Consider the following 20,540-nt stretch of genomic DNA (forward strand, 5'->3'; position numbering starts at 1 on the left):
CTGCCCTTTGACAGTAGTCAGTAGTCAGCCTGGGTATGAAGGCAGGTAAATGGGTGGGCGGTGAAATGGTGCCTCTCTATTGTTCTGTTTCCAGTTCTAGCATTATTAAAGGGGTTGTCCAGTTCTGAACTCCCCTTTTAATATCCACAGACAGGTCCTGCTGCTAGGAAACCCCAGCAATCACGTCCAACAGCAGAGGAAGCCTCTGTGATGACAGAGCCGCTGCAGAAAAAGTGATGCGCTATACGCAGAATACAGCGTGCATCAGTATCAGGAAAGACGTCCAGAGCTTAAATCGTAGGGTCTAGACGGCGGTAGGGAGATCCAATCCTATCAGTTCAGTGTGTCCTAATCAGGCATAAGAAAAGGAGAATCCCTAGACAAACCCTACTGTACGTCTGCTCCAGCCCTGCAAGGACAGATGTAGCAGAGTTCAGTTTGTCAGTACAACAAGACAGTGAACTGAGACAGCTCTGCTACATCTGTTTCAAATGCTTGAGCAGAAAACCCACATCTAATACCTGCAGATCCCCCATCGGACAGGTACAGTATACAGTCCATGATCAGGGATGTCCTCTGCATCCGTCTATGAATGGACTCAGCCTCTAAGACCCCATCTGGGAGCAGAAATCACTTGAAAGGCGTCTGTACATGAGCTGCCCACGTAGGTTCCCCTTATAAGGAGTCCACACAGGAGAGGGAGATCCCTTTGGAGGAAGTCAATCAGTGCTGCATTAGTGTAAAGCATGGCAGCCCCCCCCCCAATAAATACAGCAATGCCAACCTATGCAGCCCCCACCCTCCTATGTCTAGGTAAGTCACACCAGTGCACCTAGAGGCAGAACGTGATGTGCTGCAGCAGACGATGACTCCAGCCCCCCCCTGACTCCTCCCACATCCCCCGCCCCATGATAGATGTCTATTAAAAGCTGCTGACGTCAAGAGTGACGGCCATCTTTGATAAGGGCAGAGCTCTTCTTCCATTGAAGAAGAAGACTCGAGGAGGTCAGGAACGCTGCTTCTTGCCTCCCCGCAGCTCCATCCCTTCCGAGGCGACACCCGCTCCCTGCAGCAGCCGACTGCGAGGTAAGTCAGCGCCCCCCCCCTCCATCCCTCCATCTGCTCGGAGGAGCATTCAGGTCTGCATCCCCAGATTTCTTGTTTAAGGAGGAGAAAGAAGAGTCTTGATGTCGCCGACAAATCTCTTGCTGCTGGATCCGCATAGCAGAGGCCGTCGTGATCCTCCCTTGACTCGAGTCGTGATAGTATTATGGGGTCTCTGCAGCGGGAGAGGCGCTGTCGTGATTGCTGAGGAGCTGTCTGGAGGCAGGTGGGAGGATTCAGCACCAGAGCACGGCGGACAGCTCCTCTGCAGAGGCTGGATGTAGCAGAGCTGAATGTGTGCCACCCCTGATATATACTGGTGGTGTCTATATGTATATGTGCAGTGTAGACATATACATCTATATATGGCTTTATGTTGGGGGGGGTCTGCAGGTCCAGACAGCTCCATAATTGCGTAAAAAAAAAAAGCGGATAGCGTTACGTGCTGGGGCATTAGTAATTACTGCTGGTTTTGTTACCCACTAGTGAGAAAGCAAAGGGGGAGGGGATCTGCATTACAGCTGGAGTGGGGGGGGCATCACCTCTAGGGGGAGCCACGGCGGAGACGCAGATTTGTTTATAATAAAGGCAGGGGCTCCTTCCCATGTGAATGCCAGCGCTGGGTGTTGTACGTCTTCATCTAAAGGTACCGAGACGTAGGGGGGGGGGGGGGGGCGGATGATTTCTTCCTGAAATCGTCGTCTTGTGCTACCTGCGTGACGATGTGCGGCGCGAAGGACGTGACGGGCGGCGGCGGCGGCTGGAGCAGCTTTACGGCGGCTCCGGTGGTAAATGGCAGGTTGTTGAAAACAGGCATTAAAACCCGTAGGTGCGGAGTAAACAGAGCGCCTTAATTACCCGGAGGGGAGGAAAGCAGCAATCCTGCCTGGGGGGGGATTTTCTGGGACGGCGACGGAGGACCCCACCCCACCATTGCGCCTGTGATGTAAATGAGGCGTCTGGGGAATTTCGATGCAGAAGGAGTTTGCTTTTGGTTGTACAATCCTAAATTAAGAAAAAAAATGTCATTTTATATGTGAATATGTTGGACTGTAGATTGGGACATGGGATTCACTATAGTATAGGCTGTCTGCAGAATAGTATAATGGAGGTGAGATAGTCTGCAGGATAGGTAAAAGAGGTGAGATAGTCTGCATGGCAATGGCATGCCAACGCCCGATAGAGAGAGTCCTTTACATGTAGCGGTCCGTGTCGTATGTCCTCGGCACTGTAAGGGTACGGGCACACGGTTTCTGTATGCAGGGATGGATCATAAAAAGGAGAGAAAATATTAAGGACGGATACGGCGTCTCTTCTTTAATTTTGGCTTCCAGAACTCCACGCAGAAACCCGACCGCGTGATCGCACCCTTAAAATGCTGAACTATAAGGACAGTTTATTGTGAATGAGAGCTGTGAGGTCAGACGTGATCCGTGTTGTGAGGGGTGGCTTAGAATGAGAATGATGGACTTGGCGTTGGATGGTGGTCTATGGTACGGTGTCATGTTGTGGGCATGCAGGTGGGATCAGACACGCCTGGCATCTATAGACGTGGCAGGGAAAAAGGGAAGATTGCTGCCTATTAGAATGGAGAACACGTTGAAGGGTTCCTCTGATGCATCATATGGCGCAACACTGCAGATGTGCGACCTGTTAAAGTGCCCAGCGCACAATACAGATGGGGGGGGGGGGGGGCGAAATCAGCGGTTTTGTCTTCTTGTCCAGATCAATAGGTCAGCATCGCCTATGAAAAATGACCCCCACTGGGACCCTCAGGGAATTAACATCGCTCAGTGCTTTTGTAGATCACATCATGCCTGTGCATGTATGTAGGTGTGGATGCGTGTGTGTAAATTCATACATACATATGTACACTAATGTGAGTATTGTATGTGTATGAATGTGGATGTGTGTGTTTATAATTATATATGTGTGTGTATATATATATATACATGGATGTGAGTATTGTACAGTGTGGACACACATTTGTACGAGTGATTAAATGTGTGTGTTATATATATTTATGTGTGTACATGCCTTATGTGTCTATATACATATATATACTATCTGCACAATTATTAGGCAAGTGAGTATTGTATGTTTATGCATGTGTATGAATATGGATGGGTATGTATATCTGTGTACATGTGTGTGTATATATCTGTGTACATGTGTGTGTATATACCTATGTACATGTGTGTGTATATATCTGTGTACATGTGTGTGTGTATATATCTGTGTGTGTGTGTGTGTATATATATCTGTGTACATGTGTGTGTATATACCTATGTACATGTGTGTGTATATATCTGTGTACATGTGTGTGTGTATATATCTGTGTGTGTGTGTGTGTATATATATCTGTGTACGTGTGTGTATATATCTGTGTGTGTACATATCTGTGTACGTGTGTGTGTATATATCTGTGTGTTTGTATATATCTGTGTGTGTGTATATATCTGTGTACATGTGTGTGTATATATCTGTGTACATGTGTGTGTATATACCTATGTACATGTGTGTGTGTGTGTGTGTGTGTGTATATACCTATGTACATGTGTGTGTGTGTGTGTGTGTGTGTATATATCTGTGTATGTGTGTGTGTGTGTGTATATATATCTGTGTACGTGTGTGTGTATATATCTGTGTGTGTACATATCTGTGTACGTGTGTGTGTATATATCTGTGTGTGTGTATATATCTGTGTACGTGTGTGTGTGTGTATATATCTGTGTGTGTGTGTGTATATATCTGTGTACGTGTGTGTATATATCTGTGTATATCTATGTACCTGTTTGTGTGTATATATCTGTGTACATGTGTCTGTATATCTGTGTGTGTGCACAGATGTGAGTATTGTACATATGTGTATATGAGTGTGGACACACATTTGTGTGTATTTGTAGATACATATGTGTGTGTGTGTGTTATATATACATATTTGTGTGTACATGCCTTATATACATATATACACTATCTGCACAATTATTAGGCAAGTATTTTGACCATGTCATCATTTTTAAGCATATTTTCCAACTCCAGGTGCATAATTATTAGGCGGCTTGTTTTCCTCTGCTAAAATGGGCCAAACAGAGATTTACCGACTCGAAAAGTCAAAAAGTCTTTCAGAGGGATGTAACACTCCTGAAATTGCTAAGATATTGGGGCGTGATCACAGAAACATCAAACGTTTTGTAGCAAATAGTCAACAGGGTCGCAAGAAACGTGTTCAGAAAAAGAGACACAAATTGATGCCAAAGATTTGAGAAGCATCAAACGTGAAACGACCAGGAAGCCATTATCCTCCAGTGCGGTCATATTCCCGAACGGCAACCTCCCTGGAGTGCCCAGAAGTACAAGGTGCTCAGTGCCCAGAGACATGGCCGAGGTAAGGAAGCCTGAAACCGACCACCACTGAACAAGACACAGAAGTAGAAAAATCAAGACCGGGCCAAGACATATCTGAAGAGATGAGAGTGACCCTTGACGGACCAGATGGGTGGTCCCGTGGCTGGATCAGTAACAAGCACCGAGATCCACTCCGACTCAGACACCAGTAAGGTGGGGGTGGGGTACTGCTATGGGCTATTATGATTAAAGGTGAACCCCTTGGACCTTTTCTTGTTGAAGATAGACTGAAAATCAACTTCCAAACCTACTCTAGTTAATGATAGATAATTTCTTCAAGCAGTGGTATAGGAAAAAGTCTGTATCTTTCAAGAAAACCATGATTTTTATGCAATCCATTGCGCCATTGAAGTACTCTACTGCATGGCCAGCCATAAAGATGAGCGAATAATGACATGGCCGTCTTCCTCACCTGACCTAAACCCTATTGAGAACTTGTGGGCCCTTCTTAAAGGGGTTGTCCGGGTTCAGAGCTGAACCTGGACATACCCAGAATTTCACCCCGGCAGCCCCCCTGACTTGAGCATCGGAGCAGTTCATGCTCCGATGCTCTCCTTTGCCCTGCGCTAAACCGCGCAGGGCAAAGGCATTTTCTGGAGTTCCGGTGACGTACCGGGTTCTCCTTCGGGATGCCAGATGGAGGCTTCCGCTTAGCAGTGAGCCCAGTGACATCACCGGCACTAATGGGCGGGCTTTAGCGCTGCCCTAGCCTGTAAAACGGCTAGGGCAGCGCTAAGGCCCGCCCATCATAGCTGGTGACGTCACCGAACACACTGCTGGGTGGAAGCCTCCACCCGGCAGTGTATTATTGTGAATAAAAGAGCCATCGCGCAGGGCAAGGGAGCGCATCGGAGCATGAATTGCTCCGATGCTAACATCAGGGGGGGGGGCTGCCTTGGAGAAACTCTGAACAAGGACAACCCCTTTAAATGGGAGATTTACGGTAAAAGGAAAACAGTCCACCTCTCTGAACAGTATCTGGGAGGCCGTGGTTGCTGCTGCACAAAAAGGTGATCGTCGACAGATTCAGAAACCGACCGACTCCATGGATGGACGGCTTATGGCCGTTACTGAAAAGAAGGCCGTTTCGTCTAGTGACATAATGATTCTGCACACATAGATATTCTCCTCAGAAAGCCAAAACCTCACTTTTACTTTCTTAAATATTCAGGTTTGAGGTTTATTAACATTTTGGACTGACCAACATTTTTCAGTATTTTGTGCTGAATAGTAAAATTGATCCTCAAAAATACAACTTGCCTAATCATTGTGCACACAGTGTGTGTGTATATATCTTATGTGCAGGTATACATGTGTGTGTGTGTGTGTATATATCTTATGTGCAGGTATACATGTGCAGACTCCTATGTTAACCATTTATTGCTTCTGTCAGGGTCATCAGATGCATTAGCCAAATGTAATCAGTCAAAACTGTTGTGTGGTAATCTTACAAAATGTAGTCAGATGGATTCGCGTCGTCAGCAAATCAATAAACCCTCAATCAAGTTGGGCTTTTTACCGCTATATATGTATTACCGTCGTGTAAGAGCAGCATAGCATCAGTGTCATCCAGGAATAGCAGATACCGCCGTTATTGCTGATTTATGCACAGTCCGAAAATGTCAGATAGCAATGTCATCCATATTTAATGGCAGAGGGGAAGGTCAGGATGCAGCTGGAAATGGATGGTGGAGAGGGCTGAAAATCTGCAGGAGGGATTCTACGTAGAAGTCGTGGGATCTGGATGTATAAAGCCTATGCACCAATAGCGGATGCTGACTCACAGGCCTGAGCTAGGCCTAGAATACACCGCAAGAGCTGAGAGGAGGTGAACGCACGCATCTGAAACCTTATAAAAGTAGGGAAAGAAATGGTTAAATGTTAGCAAACGAATTTGGGCATCACTCATTATATAACCAGTGCACACCCTGTAGCCGCTGGTACAGCAAACACTGGGCCCAGCAGTTCTTTCACGCATTACTGGAAGATTATGTTTCCTGTATATGACATGGCTCATCATATTTTCAGGATAAAAATATAATTTAGCTATTAATTGCTTGAAAGCATTTCACTGAAATCATTCATGATGAGGTCCCAAATAAAAAATGGAGCAGGCCATTACTTTGCTATACGCAGCAGCAAGAAGCTTAAAGGGGTTCTGCAGTTTTTTTAAACTGATGATCTATCCTCTGGATAGATCATCAGCATCTGATCGGCGGGGGTCCGACACCCGGGCCCCCCGCCGATCAGCTGTTTGAGAAGCCTGCGGCGCTGGCAGTAGCGCCGCGGCCTTCTCGCTGTTTACCGCAAGCCCAGCGACGTCACGACTAGCATCAACTGGCCTGGGCGCGGCTAAGCTCTGTGCTGACAGCTCAGCTCTGTGCTGACAGCTCAAGGGGAGTGTCTTTACTGCTTCAGCTCAGGGGGCGTGTCTCAGCTCTACCTATCACAGCTCAGGAGGCAGCTGAAGGATGAAACTGAGCATGTGCGGCCATCTCAGTGAGCAGGACAAAGAAATAAGAGAAAAAACAAACAGCAGGAGGCGCTATACAGATACATTTTATTGAATAACCCAGTGGCTATACAAAATGTTTAATTACATGTAATTACAGAAGTATTCAGATGCAGCTGATGGTTTGAAAACTGTAGAATATTTTTTGTGGGACAACCCCTTTAAGGGTGTGTTTTTTTACAATAGGTGACTTTCATGGAGACTGGTCCTTTTTTATTAAATTCACTGTAGATGACATCAGGTCTGGCTTTGTCACTCCCACACACATCAGCTGCTATTGCTGGGGGAAGCTGCTTCTGGGCGGCCATTGTGTGAATGGTTGTATATGTAAAGCATGGGCAAGCAGGAGTCCCTCATACACTCTAAGGGAACAGCTCTCTTTTCTGGGTCCCCTTCGACGATGTTTATGTCTCTCTCTCCTCTGGTATCCCTTTAAAAAGAAACATGCCCCCCTTAGCTATTGGTCCCCAAAGCGGCTGCTTTGGTAGTAGATATGATTGCACTCGACATACAAACAGTATATAGTATACAGCGATTCTAAAGAGCTACACAAGGCTGGTGCCATTTACCTCACAGCTAGAGCTGGGGCAGCCATTTTGTATTTTTGACCAGCATGTAACAGTGCAGCCACAAAGCACTTGCTGTGATATCACGTTTCTTGTATGTATGCCGCTTTATGTTTTATCATCTAAGTCATCTTTGTGGAACGTCTTGTATACAGCTTCATATGTACGTTAGGTTCCTTAGCCATGTGTTATTAATGGAGGACATGTGTAGCCTGCAGAAGAACGCTATTCGGCAATCTGATTCTTTACTTCAGTACTGTCACATCGTTTTCATGAACACTGGAGATAAGGATTACTGGGCACTGAACGCAATATGGATCCTGCTGTGAAAGGAAGCCAGACCTGATCCCTATACATCAAGAGGGAGCATCGCCAATAATAAATCAATGAAAATTCCTTCATTTCTCAGGCCACAGAATAAGAATGCTATGGCCTTAGTTGAAGGAGTTATGCCACAAACCAAGTTCTAAAAAGAAATACTCTAGGCATTAAAGGGGTTGTCCGACACACACCAAAATTGTAGTTATGGCCCCAAATTTGCTCTACGTAAGGAAAGAACGGCACTTACTTTTTCACTGGTGCTCTGTTCCAACACTGAGGGGCCCTATTCCCACTGCTTTTGGAAGTACGACCCCCTGTCTGTCATCACTTGCCTTAGCAGTCATTTGCCACTTGGGGACACATCACTGCTGCAGCCAGTGAATGGCTGCAGCAGTGCATATGGCAGTGAACTGGAAACAGCCAGGAGAGGACCTTCGGATTGGAACAGTGACCTCTCTATCTTTAGGCGAAACAGATTTAGGGCCATAACTACAATAGCAGTGGGGTTGGACAATCCTTTTAACATAAATCCTAATTCTAATGTTGTTCAAAAACGTATTTACTTTCTCCTGTTCTGGTCCGTACCTGCCCTTTGGGTGGGCAGCAGCGCCACACCACAAGACCTTCCTTTAGCTCCTTTTTCCAGGAGTGCATTGGGGTTGGAATCATTGTAACTCCGCTCCAGAGCTTTACTTCTGCTTTTGTTAGAATCTTAGATGACAGATACCAAAATTAAGGATGGATCTTCCCTCCTTGTCAGAGGAAAAGAACAGAATGGGACTGCACCTCCCCTCTGACAAGTAGAGAGCAAGCATTGGTAGAATGAATGGGCAACGTCTCCGATAGATAATGAGCAGCGCAACCAATAATAAGTGACAGCCCCCTTCCATATGCCCTATTAGATATTTTAGAAGGGGATCTCCCATATTGGAACTCCTTCTAAAGATGGACATACCTATCAGATACAAGTAAAGGATGAACAATGTGTGGAACAATGTGTGGTGTATGATCATTTTATCAAGAACATTTTAGTCCATATTTGATGATACATTGGTTAAACTGGCCATCATTTTTTAGTGACAACGAATGAGGAACAATCTTTCTTTGAAGGAAAGATCAATTGTGGACAAAAGATCTTTAAAAAAATGAAAGATTGTTCATCCAAAAATCAGATCAAGTGTTCAAACAAAGATTACTTCCTTCCAGATGATGATGGTCATTGATCGGGAAAAACAATGGTTCTTTGTTAAATTTCATCCAACCAATCTCCGTTGTGATTGAAATGGCCATTACCATGTTTTTGGGGACCTTATTAGCCAGAGCAGAGAGTCATTAAGTAAAAGGGGAACTCGCCGTCATGGACTTGAACTGTCCATTAAATTTTTCATTTCATGGATGGCCATCTATCTCAATACCCACCCTGGCATTCCCCTGCATTGGTCACGCCTAGAACAATGCCTGGCTTGCCATTGCTTTCCCTGGAGAAATTAGGTGTATGTTATGGCTCCCAAAAAAGGTCTCGATGAGGTAACATCTCTAAGTGAGAAGAGGCAGCAACCAGTTCAACCAGACTTTGTTGTTGGGAGGAATAAGACAAGGAAAATATTAGATACATATTATATAAAGAAAATATTAGATAAAGCGCATACTATTTAGAGCAGAGAACCACAAATAACCATTGGGCCTTACTGAAACCCAATGACTAGAACCAAATTCTACTATGAACATATGAGATCTGGAAACAAAGAGGTTAAGATTATTACAGGGCCGTCATGGCCACACCTGTATAATGGAAGAGAGAAATCGACACTCCATCCTTCTGTCCTCCACAGTAATCCCTAGCTATCCCTCACCTTGGGACCTTCTCTAATACTGAAGATAGTCCCTCGAGCTGCTTGCCTCCATGATCACCATTGATTGTGAGTGAGACAGATTTAAGGCATATTCCATTGGGAGGACAGATGTAAGGCACAATACAAAGAGAGGGACCAGACAGGTATGAGGCATTTTCCTTCGGGAGTACGAGACTGATGTAAGGCACAGACAGCTGGAGTAGACCGGTACAGGACACAACGGTGGGAGGGAGGAGATGGATGTAGGACACATATCAGTGGGAGGGAATAGAAAGATGTATAGCAGATATGAGAGAGAGGAAGCAGACAGACAAAAGGCACAACAGTTGTAGGATGGGACAGATAGAAAACAAATACCATAGAATGGATGATAGTAAATTGCATCCTAATGGGAACATAAACTGCATTGGGCTTAAGAACCAGTTTAGGACTTTGGTCCATTACGTTGAAAACCCAACTAGCTGTGACCATGGAGAAAGTGTATAATAGACAACCCATCCGCCAGAGAAACTGCACAAATAGCATTTACCTTGGAGAGAGTGGAAGAAGATTCATCTTAAATGGTCAGTCGATTCAGTGGAGGATCCTTCTGGATTACCAGCCTAGTGCAGAATTCTAAAAACTTGTGAGACATCTGTTAGATATACTAACTTAAGGCAGTTGTCGGAAGGAGACTCCTGCTATTACATGTATCAATCTCCTCCACAGTATGGGGAGGAATGATCACAATGTCATCGCTTGTCCCCATTCTGATTACTGGCAACAGATCATGATTACACAGCGGGGTGGATCTAGACTCTGCTGCCTGAGTCAAAAAATAAAATGCCTAACCCCATCCCTCCAGCCTTACTGTTAAAGGCATACTTGGAAAACATTACATATAGTGCTACAAAACATACTGTTAAATATAGCAAGATGAACGCTTCCACAACGAAAGCACTCATTGCCCAAGGCCTTTCCTCCCCCCCCCCCCCTCCAATGGCGGTGCACCCCTGGTCGGCAAACAATGATTTTTAAGCCTGCTGAAAGATTCCAATTGCCGGATGAATGTTTGCGCGTTCATCGGTAACCAGCAGTAGTATTACACTGCCAGATCACCACTAACGAGTGTTACCATTAACGATTAGCTGTGCGTGTAATATATGATTGCATGTGAGTCCAATTTACTGATAAATATCGATGACTTCCAGGGACAAGTCTTTTCCCATTTCCATACGTCATGGAGGCCACTAATCCCATTTATATCAGTCTCTTCATTATGGAGCCGTCACCACAGTGATTATAATGTAGCTGTTTTTTCTCTTGCCTGCGCCTACTCTGATTTTTTTATATTTTTTCTGGAAATGACTCTTAGGGTCCATTCACACGTCCGTATGTGTTTTGCGGATCCGCAAAAAACGGACACCGGCAATGTGCGTTTCGCATTGTGTGGACCGCACACCACCAGCACTCTCATAGAAAATGCCTTTTCTTGTCCGCAAATGCGGACAGCACATTCCGGCCCCATTGAAAATGAATGGGTCCGCACCTGTTCCACAAAATTGCGGAACGGATGCGGACCCATTTTGCGGACGTGTGAATGGACCCAAGAATGGATTTTCATTAAGCAGATATCTCCTGTGTACATTCTACAAGGCCAAACATCTCCTGGTTTCACATGGCAATGCCTAATGGCGTCCACATACCTTTGCTTTACCTGGCGCAGCGTTTTGCTTTCCCTGCCTCATTGTCTGGTGGCCTTTGTACTTCCCCTTGTAGGACTGCACTATTTTTGTACATTTTGACTTTAACTATCTTTTAAGCAAAAATGCAGCGAGTTACTGCTGTGATAGCGCCTTACATTGTTCATTTCATCAGGAATCTCAGGCTTAGGAAATGGCTCCTAAGGCCTAGAACAATATCAGCCATAGACCAATCCACAGAAGGTTCGAGGGCTGTTTCTTCACCTATTGCTTTATTACAGAGGACCTGTCACCTCACCCCTCCTATTCTCATAACTTGGTGTTGTATTTACTAAAACATCTCTCTTTAAAGGGTTATTTCAAGTTTCCCCCCTCCACAGGCTAGGGGATAACTATTTGATCGGTGGGGGTCCTACCACTGGGACCCAAATAGATCACGAAAACGGTGGCCCAATTCCCTGTGAGCCCTCCAAAATGAACAGAGAAGCAAGTCAGGCATATGCACCTCCCCTCCATTCATCTCTATGGGACGGCAGCCAAGTACCGCGCAGTTGTTTCCCATCTGATGCTTCTACCCCTTTAAATCTTCTGGACATATTGCTCACTAAAAAATAAGCACAAAATACGGTCACCTTTTTGCATTTTTATGGGAATGTTCCCTTGGAAAGCCACGTTCTGTCCATGTTAGGTGTGATGAGCGTTAGTGTATTATGTGATTGTCTGCGGGATCCTGATATTCTGACACGTTCACCACGAACCAACGGCTATGCCGATTTACATCTCTGGCGCCTGTCGACATGAAATGCATTGTGCCCGAGGCCCCCACTAAAAGCCATTCTTTATATTACCGAACTATAACCTACTGTATATAGTAGTCATCTGTAGATAAGCAGACAGTATATAGCATTGAATGGAGACTATAAACCAACCTCCAATGCATCCACTTCTGACCACCACTAGGCATGCGCCTTAAGAGCCTAGCGGTAAATTGGGGTACAAGGTTATAGTGATGTAACAGGGACCCCCACTAAACGAATAATTGGGTTAGAACCAGTTACAGAACCTTGTAGTAGCCTTGGTTATTCATCTGTAGAGTACTGCGCGTTAGTTATACGCAGAACTCACTCGTCACTATTATAAAGATGCAATGATTGGGGTGATCTTATACCGCTCTACCCGGGTGGGTGCCGACAATCTGCAATCCGCCTTGGCCAGGGTACACAGGGCTAGGGTAGCAAACTGAAACATTTCCCCGGGTGAAGCAAAGCCTCACAAGGCCATTTTAGGCCCCTTTCACACGAGCACGTTTTCTGCGTGGGTGCGATGCGTGAAGTGAACGCTTAGCACCCGCACTGAATCCTGACCCTTTCATTTCAATGGGTCTGTGTACATGAGCGTTTTTTTTTTTTCACGCATCAGTTCTGCGTTGCCTGAAAAACGCAGCGCGTTCTATATTCTGCGTTTTTCACGCAGCCCTGGCCCCATAGAAGTGATGGGTCTTCAGTGAAAAACGCATTGTAATCCGGAAGCAAGTGCGGATGCAGTACATCTTTCACTGATGGTTGCTAAGAGATGTTGTTTGTAAACCTTCAGTTTTTTAGCACGCACGTGAAAAACGCATCAAAACGCACTGCACCCACGCAGAAAAAACTTAACGCATTCGCAGACAAAACTGACTGAACTTGCTTGCAAAAATGGTGCGAGTTTTACTGAACGCACCCGGACCTAATCCGTCACCCTCGTGTGAAAGAGGCTTTAAAGGTATAGCAAAACCTATGGGTAGAATTTATCGAATGGCTATGCAAAAAAGTTGGCGTTTTTGACATTTTTTTTTCTTTTCCTGTAAGTTTCTAAAAGCGATGAGAAAATTAGGCAGGCTAACCAGACAGATTTATGGTAATTTATATCACAAATTGGCGTCAATTCTGGCACAAAGTTACGTCTGCTATGAGCAGGTGTAGGTTTGGAGTATAGTTTACAGCTAGTGTTGAGCGAACTTGTGTTTTTAAGTTCGGCGTACAAGGTTCAGGTTTGGGTTATCAAAGAATTCCGTTATGGATTCCGCCACCACGGACCATAACTTATTATTTAATAACCCGAACCTTGTACGCCGAACACAAGTTCGCTCAACACTATTTACAGCCATAGACACCCCAGAGATGCACCTATTCTATTAGGAAAAAAAGGGGGTCAGTCAGCACATCCCAAAGCGCAGGGGCACGTTGCTATGGCTGAGAACAAGACTGTTAAACAAAACAAGCAATGCAACAGCTCACTGCAAACCAAATAAAGTACAAAATTGCATCCTAATAGCAAATGCTGAACTAATAAGTTAGAGATACTTGGCAAATCGTTTTGTACAAAATTATTTGAGCCCGTCTGCCGAACGTCAAGGCAATCTCTAGTTAGACGGGTTCCTAACACTAAATATACCTGTTATGTGCCATAGCGGCTATCATAAAATTCAGAAAGTGCAGGTTCCACTTACATGCTGGATCCGCCTGAATTTCTGTCATTTTCGGTGCCAAAATGGCCTCCATTATATCCAGGGAAAGCAGTTACCAGTATTCTATTAGGAGGTGCGTCCTACTCCGGCATCCTTAAGATTAAGTCTAGCAGATGAAACATGTCTTACAAGTCTCCTTCTATGATGCAGGTGGTGGATAGTCACCATTGCTACAGGTACAGTATATGCTTAGCCAAGGAAAGTGATTTTTTTTTTTAGGGCTCTTTTAAGGCTAGTTTCACACTAGACACTAGCGCTAGGGATCCTGCAGGTTTTTTGTTTTTTTTTGCCGATTCTCAGCATACAGTATTTGCTGGAAAGCGGACGGTCCCTATTATAGTTAATGGGGCCAGACGGAGACGTACAAGCTTCCAGCAATGGTGAAATGCAAAGAGATCCAGCAGGCTGTTTCGGCAGATCTCTAGCGCTAGTGCACACGACTGTATGTATTTTGCTGTCCACAAAAAACGAATCTGCAAAAAAATACGGATGACGTCCGTGTGCATTCCGTATTTTGCGGAACGGAACAGCTGGCCTCTAATAGAACAGGCCTATCCTTGTCCATAATGTGGACAATAATAGGACATGTTTTATTTTTTTGCAGAGCAGACCTATGGAAACGGAATGTAACTGCTGTTTTTTTTTTTTTGCGGACCCATTGAAATGAATGGTTCCACATACGGTACGCATGAGCCCTTAGACAGGAGATGTTCATGTCCGTGTGTCGCTCTAGCGTAGAACGGACTGAACACTGACACATTGTAATCAATGGACCAGTTCACATGTGCAGTTTTCCACATGGACCATCAGTCAATGCAGACATAATCACAGCATTCGCCATGCAGCGTGAATTTTCGTGCAAGTCTCGCTCATCTAAGTGAATGGATGCACAATAAAAAGAACTGAACACGCATGCCATCCGTGTGCGGTCCGTTTAAAAAGTTGTCCGTGTTTTCCGGCCTGAACATGGATGAGTTTTAGATTTCTCGTCTGAAAGAGTCCTAAGGCTACCTGCCCACGTGCGTGGATTTTTGTGCGGAAAAACCGCAGAGTAAGACAGTCCCAGCAAATTGTATGAGATTAGACAAATCCTGTACACAATGAGGGACATTTACCAATGTCATCCCGCATTTACCCCACAATAGTGGAATAAGTCACAAGTTATGGGGCTCGCCAGGTGTGAGCAATAATTTGTGACTTTTTAAGCTTCCCACCACTTTTCTGAAGTGGCGAGAACAGGGTTAGGGCTTAGCGGGATAGGGTAGGGCTTAGAGCGGTCTGTTGAAAAATTGGCGGAATTTATAGCTGAAGTCTATGCCAGTCCCTAGCTGACGTAAGCTTCAGTTTCCAGGCGCATGGAGTGGCAGAGATGCGCCTAATTTATTAAGAGGCGCAGAGGGACCAATACTGGCAGATGGGAACGCCAGTCTTGTTTAATGTCCCTCTTTGCTTTTTTAATCTGTGCAGAAATTTACCTGCCATACAGATTTTGAAATCCACAGCACGTCAGTCGCAATTTTTGGTGCAGACTTCACCCTTTTCAATGAAAGGGTGAGATCTGCAGCAAAATCGCATCAAACCCGCAACAAAACTTACGGAATTTCGTGCAGAATTTCTGCTGGTCTACCCGCACCCATTGATCAGGTAGCCTAAGGGGACCTGCGTTTTTTTGTGCAGTTTTTCTGCATTTTCTGTTTCGGATTTTCTATTAATAAGGGCTCATGCACACAAACGTATTTTCTTTCCTTGTGCTGCACAGCACGGCGCCCTCCGATAGATGCAGGAGGAAAGTGCAGTTATTTACCTACTGGCGGGCACAACTAAACTGCCACACCTTACCTGTTATTACCCTAAAAAAATCAAGAACCACTGTATGGCTGTGTGTTACGGGGTAGCCTGCGGTGCAGCACAACAGTTTACAATCTTACAAAGCTCTACAGTATTCCCCCTCCCATAACTGGTCATGTAGCATGTGCCTGAGTATTCCTTCTGAACAAAATGCCAACCTGGCTTGAGTTTGTGGGAAATTTATCAGCTCTCCAATGTGAAATGTCACTTTAAGTTATGGAGTCCTTGCAATGAACAGTATAACACTTGTGGCCTGACACAAACAGAGACCCTAACTAGCTAACTACATTCCTGGTCTCAGTCTCTAGGCGCCAATACTGTAATGAGGTGCGTGAATAATCTTACCGACCCTGCTCTGCATCCGCTGGTGATCTGAACAGAACAAATGCCTCTCCAACAAGCATGCACTCCGGCAGTGTATGTAGCTTTGCTCCTCAGCTCTCAGCAGCGTTCCTGGAAGCAATCCTCGTTCCTCTGGACAGGATCAGGGTCTTGGACATGATCAGCTTTACTTAGCTGCAGCTCTGGTCACTGAGGGATGCTCTCACACCTGGATGCCGTCGGATTCTCTGCTCACACAGTTCCTCAGTCTCAGCTTCCTCTAAGATGTCTGCTTTCTTTTCTTCTCCAGGCTCTGAAACTCTACCTCTCACGAATATGGAAATGTATGCAGCCTGTTAGCTGTGTTTTGGAAACAGCGGCATCTTGTGGCCAGACAGCAGAATGTCAGTCCAGATCATTTAATTTAATCTATACAAACAGTGTTCAGACAATGAGAGCTGTTTCCCCATCTCAAACCTGATTTTTGCTTCCAAAACTGCGTCAGGAAACCTGACCGTGTAACTGTACCCCTAGAAACTAACTACTACAAGAGTATATTCACACACATGTTGTATACCCTAACACTGAGCAGGAATATGGAGCGTTCAGATCATGTTCATAAAAAATGCATTTTATTTCTGATATTGTACGGTTTGCAGATTTCATGTAGAAATTGCTTGTCCTGACAACCTCCTAAAATCTATTTATAGGTTTAATTATGACCGTAAGCAATGGAAATGCAGGCAGCGCAGAAGGAAATTTGGGAGATTAGTCTTTAAACAATTCATACATACCATACATGTGCTGCAAAACGTCTGTATTACTGATTATACCGTGCTGCAGAATATAAACATATACCTGACAGGCTCACCTCCAAGGAACTTCCAAGCCTTCGTAGCCAGTGATCGGAGCAGTTAGGGAACTGGACACATCAGGTTTAAAGGGGATTTTGAGTTTGCATCAGCATCCTTTAAAATAATACAATAATAATATAATTAGGGATGAGCGGGTAAAACATACAAAGTCAATTTGCATAAAACTTTGTTTGAATACTGTACACGGCGAGCGCTACATACAGTATTAGAATGTATTAGCTCCGATGAGCCGAAGTTATGACTTCACGAAGTCTCGCAAAACTTTGCGTAATAACTTCATAAATAGATTTCTACTGTAAAAAAACATTTTCCAAACTCGGGTTCGGTTCTAAGGTGCCACTTGGATGTTTCACCCGAGGTCGATTTGCTCATCCCTAAATATAATCGCTCATGAACTTCGCTATAATTTGTAATGTATTTATTTTACCTGTGGTCACATGCTGCTCTATCTTACTTCCTGTGATTTTATGTCCATGGGTGAGGCAGTGATAGGGGAGTGTCTATGTAACTAGCTGGTGGGAGGAGCTATAAACTAGCTGGGGGTTAGGGGCAGTGATAGCGGAGTGTCTATGTAACTAGCAGGTTGGAGTAGCTATAAACTAGCTGGGTGTTAGGGGCAGTGATAGGGGAGTGTCTATGTAACTTGGTGGGAGGAGCTATAAACTAGCTGGGTGTTAGGGGCAGTGATAGGGGAGTGTCTATGTAACTTGGTGGGAGGAGCTATAAACTAGCTGGGTGTTAGGGGCAGTGATAGGGGAGTGTCTATGTAACTTGGTGGGAGGAGCTATAAACTAGCTGGGTGTTAGGGGCAGTGATAGGGGAGTGTCTATGTAACTTGGTGGGAGGAGCTATAAACTAGCTGGGTGTTAGGGGGAGTGTCTATGTAACTTGGTGGGAGGAGCTATAAACTAGCTGGGTGTTAGGGGCAGTGATAGGGGAGTGTCTATGTAACTTGGTGGGAGGAGCTATAAACTAGCTGGGTGTTAGGGGCAGTGATAGGGGAGTGTCTATGTTTGACAAACACATAGGGCAACAGCACTCTACAAACCAAAGGTAGAGTACAAAAGTATATTACATAGTAAATGCTATGCTAACTTAGAGATGCTTAGCAAATACATTTGTACAAAATCATTTGAGCCTGTCTGCCGCACGCCAAGGCGATCTCTAATAAGACGGGTCCTAACACTAAAGCTCACCTGTTGGGTGCCATAACAGCGACCATGAAATCCAGGAAATGCAGGTCCCACATGCATGCTGGGCCCCTGTTAATGCATATCTGTGTGGAGCCAAAATGGCCTACATGGAATCCAGGGACTATAAATACCAGCATGCATTCTGAGCAAACTATGGCACCCAACAGATGAGCTTTAGTGTTAGGACCCGTCTTATTAGAGATCGCCTTGGCGTGCGGCAGACGGGCTCAAATGATTTTGTACAAAATGTATTTGCTAAGCATCTCTAAGTTATTAGCATAGCATTTACTATGTAATATACTTTTGTACTCTACCTTTGGTTTGTAGAGTGCTGTTGCCCTATGTCTTTGTCAAATGTATATTTGCAGCCACGCTGCGACGTGCACCTGCGCATTGGGATGTGCTGACCCCCCCTTTGTTGTGTTTAGGGGAGTGTCTATGTAACTTGGTGGGAGGAGCTATAAACTAGCTGGGGGTTGTTAGCGACAGTGATAGAAGAGTAAGTAACTGGATGGGCATTGTTTGGGGCGGTTCTGGAGCTGTGGCAGAGAAATGAGAAGTGCATAATGGGTTTGGTTGGACACAGCAACAGGAAGTGCTACATACAGGATGTAAAACAGAGTGAGTTCTTTACATGGCAGCATAGCGGCTGCCTGAAACAGCTATTCACGGGGGTGCTGGGTGTTAGATACCCACTGAATTAATATTGATGACCTATCCTGAACAACCTCTTTAACATGCAGATTAATGTCGATATATCTGGTACACTATGACAGTGGATGGGTTAATGTCAGAATCCCTGTGGGTCTAGGTGTGTTGGTATTAGAATCCCTTGCGATTTAAGGTAGTGGAAGAGGTTTATTTTAGAATCTGTGGTGGTCTGGGGCAGGAAAGGGGTTAATTGTAGGATCTTTGATGGAGGGACCTGGTGCTCAAGGGCAATGAAGTGGTTAATGTCAGTATCCCTTATGGTCAAGGACGGACAATAAAGGGGTTGATGTCAAGATCCTTGGTGGTCTGGGACAGTGAAGTTGTTAGTGTCTGGATCCCTGGTGTGTTGATATTAGAATCCTTTGTGATTTAAGGCAGTGGAATTAGGGTTAATTTTAGGATCTCTGGTGGAGGGCAGTGAAGCGGTTAATATTTCATACCAGGGGTCCAGTGGGTCACCCCCCCCCTCTGAGCTCCTTTTGTCGAGTTTCAGCATCATTCACTTGAATAAGGATAAGCTGCAATACCAGACACTGCCCATGGACAAAAGTGGCGCTCTTTCTGGGGGGGGGGGGGGGGGAGACCCTTGGTTCTAATCTTTGACAGCCCCTTTATCTTAAGGGTTATGGTAATATTTCTCCTCATATAAGTTACAGTAAGACAAAATATAATTATTAGTAAAAAGAATCATTCATCCAATCCATTGTCAGCCTGGATTGGAGTTAGCCTTAGTATATGCTGCAGCAATACGCTTGGTGGTCTGAGCTTTGCTGGAGTATACTATTATTATTATTATTATCAGTGGCCAAAACGAAATCCTGTCTAAGCCCAGAGATGTCGGGGCACATCATGTGTATGGAGGTCGGCAATTGTCTCTAAGGGGTGAAAAGTTTATATCTTGTATACAGAGGCTGTTGTGCGGCGTCCTCACGTATCTGCAAAGCACAGTAAAAATGACATTTTATCTCCTCGCCTCCAGTCATTGATTGCATTACTGTTGTGTGGACTTATCCTGTGTGAGGTTACTTTTTACTTGGTTATGGTGCAGTTTGGTGACTACCGTATAACTATTTGATGGAAGGTCATTATGTCACATATCACCTCTCGGTCTGACCAGTAGCTACCAAATTTCAACTCAATCATAAACTTAAAGTGTAACAATCATATTTTTATTTTATTTGCTAGTTTATTAGAGCTAGGCATGTATACCTGTGTTAGTCTGTCAATGATTGTCAAAAGATCTGTAATTACCTTATAATAATGTCCCCCCCCCCCAGTGCCATCAGCTGCCCAAAATTACACTGCTGCCACTGCCACCAATTGGGAGGAGGGGAGGGGACCCTGTGGCCCCTGCCACCAATGAATTTAGTACTGGGTGGGGGGGCGCACTGCGCCACCAATGTTTTTAATACTTGGGGATGGGGGGAGGACGCACTGCGCCACCAATGTTTTTAATACTGGGGAGGGCGCAGTGCGCTAGCAATGATAAATTAACGTTTAATACAGGAGGCAGGTGTGTCAGCGCAGAATCACATAGCCGGCATCCTGCCTCTGACAGGGAGCTGCGATCAGCGACAGCAGTTAACCCCTCAGGTGCGGCTGATCGCAGCTTCCTGTCATATAGGCTGGGCACCGCCTCC

General features: G+C 45.0%; 1 protein-coding gene across 1 annotated transcript in view; it reads left to right on the top strand.

The window, feature by feature from the left end:
- Positions 1-996: 996 nt before the first annotated feature.
- SNAP25 (synaptosome associated protein 25) overlaps positions 997-20,540 on the top strand; it is a 153,200-nt gene continuing 133,656 nt past the window's right edge. The window contains exon 1 of the mRNA XM_040429889.1: positions 997-1,086. The gene's annotated coding sequence lies outside the window, so the exon portion shown is untranslated. The remainder of the gene's footprint in view (positions 1,087-20,540) is intronic.

Source organism: Bufo bufo, chromosome 4 (assembly GCF_905171765.1).
Source record: "Bufo bufo chromosome 4, aBufBuf1.1, whole genome shotgun sequence".
Classification (NCBI taxonomy): Eukaryota; Metazoa; Chordata; class Amphibia; order Anura; family Bufonidae; genus Bufo; species Bufo bufo.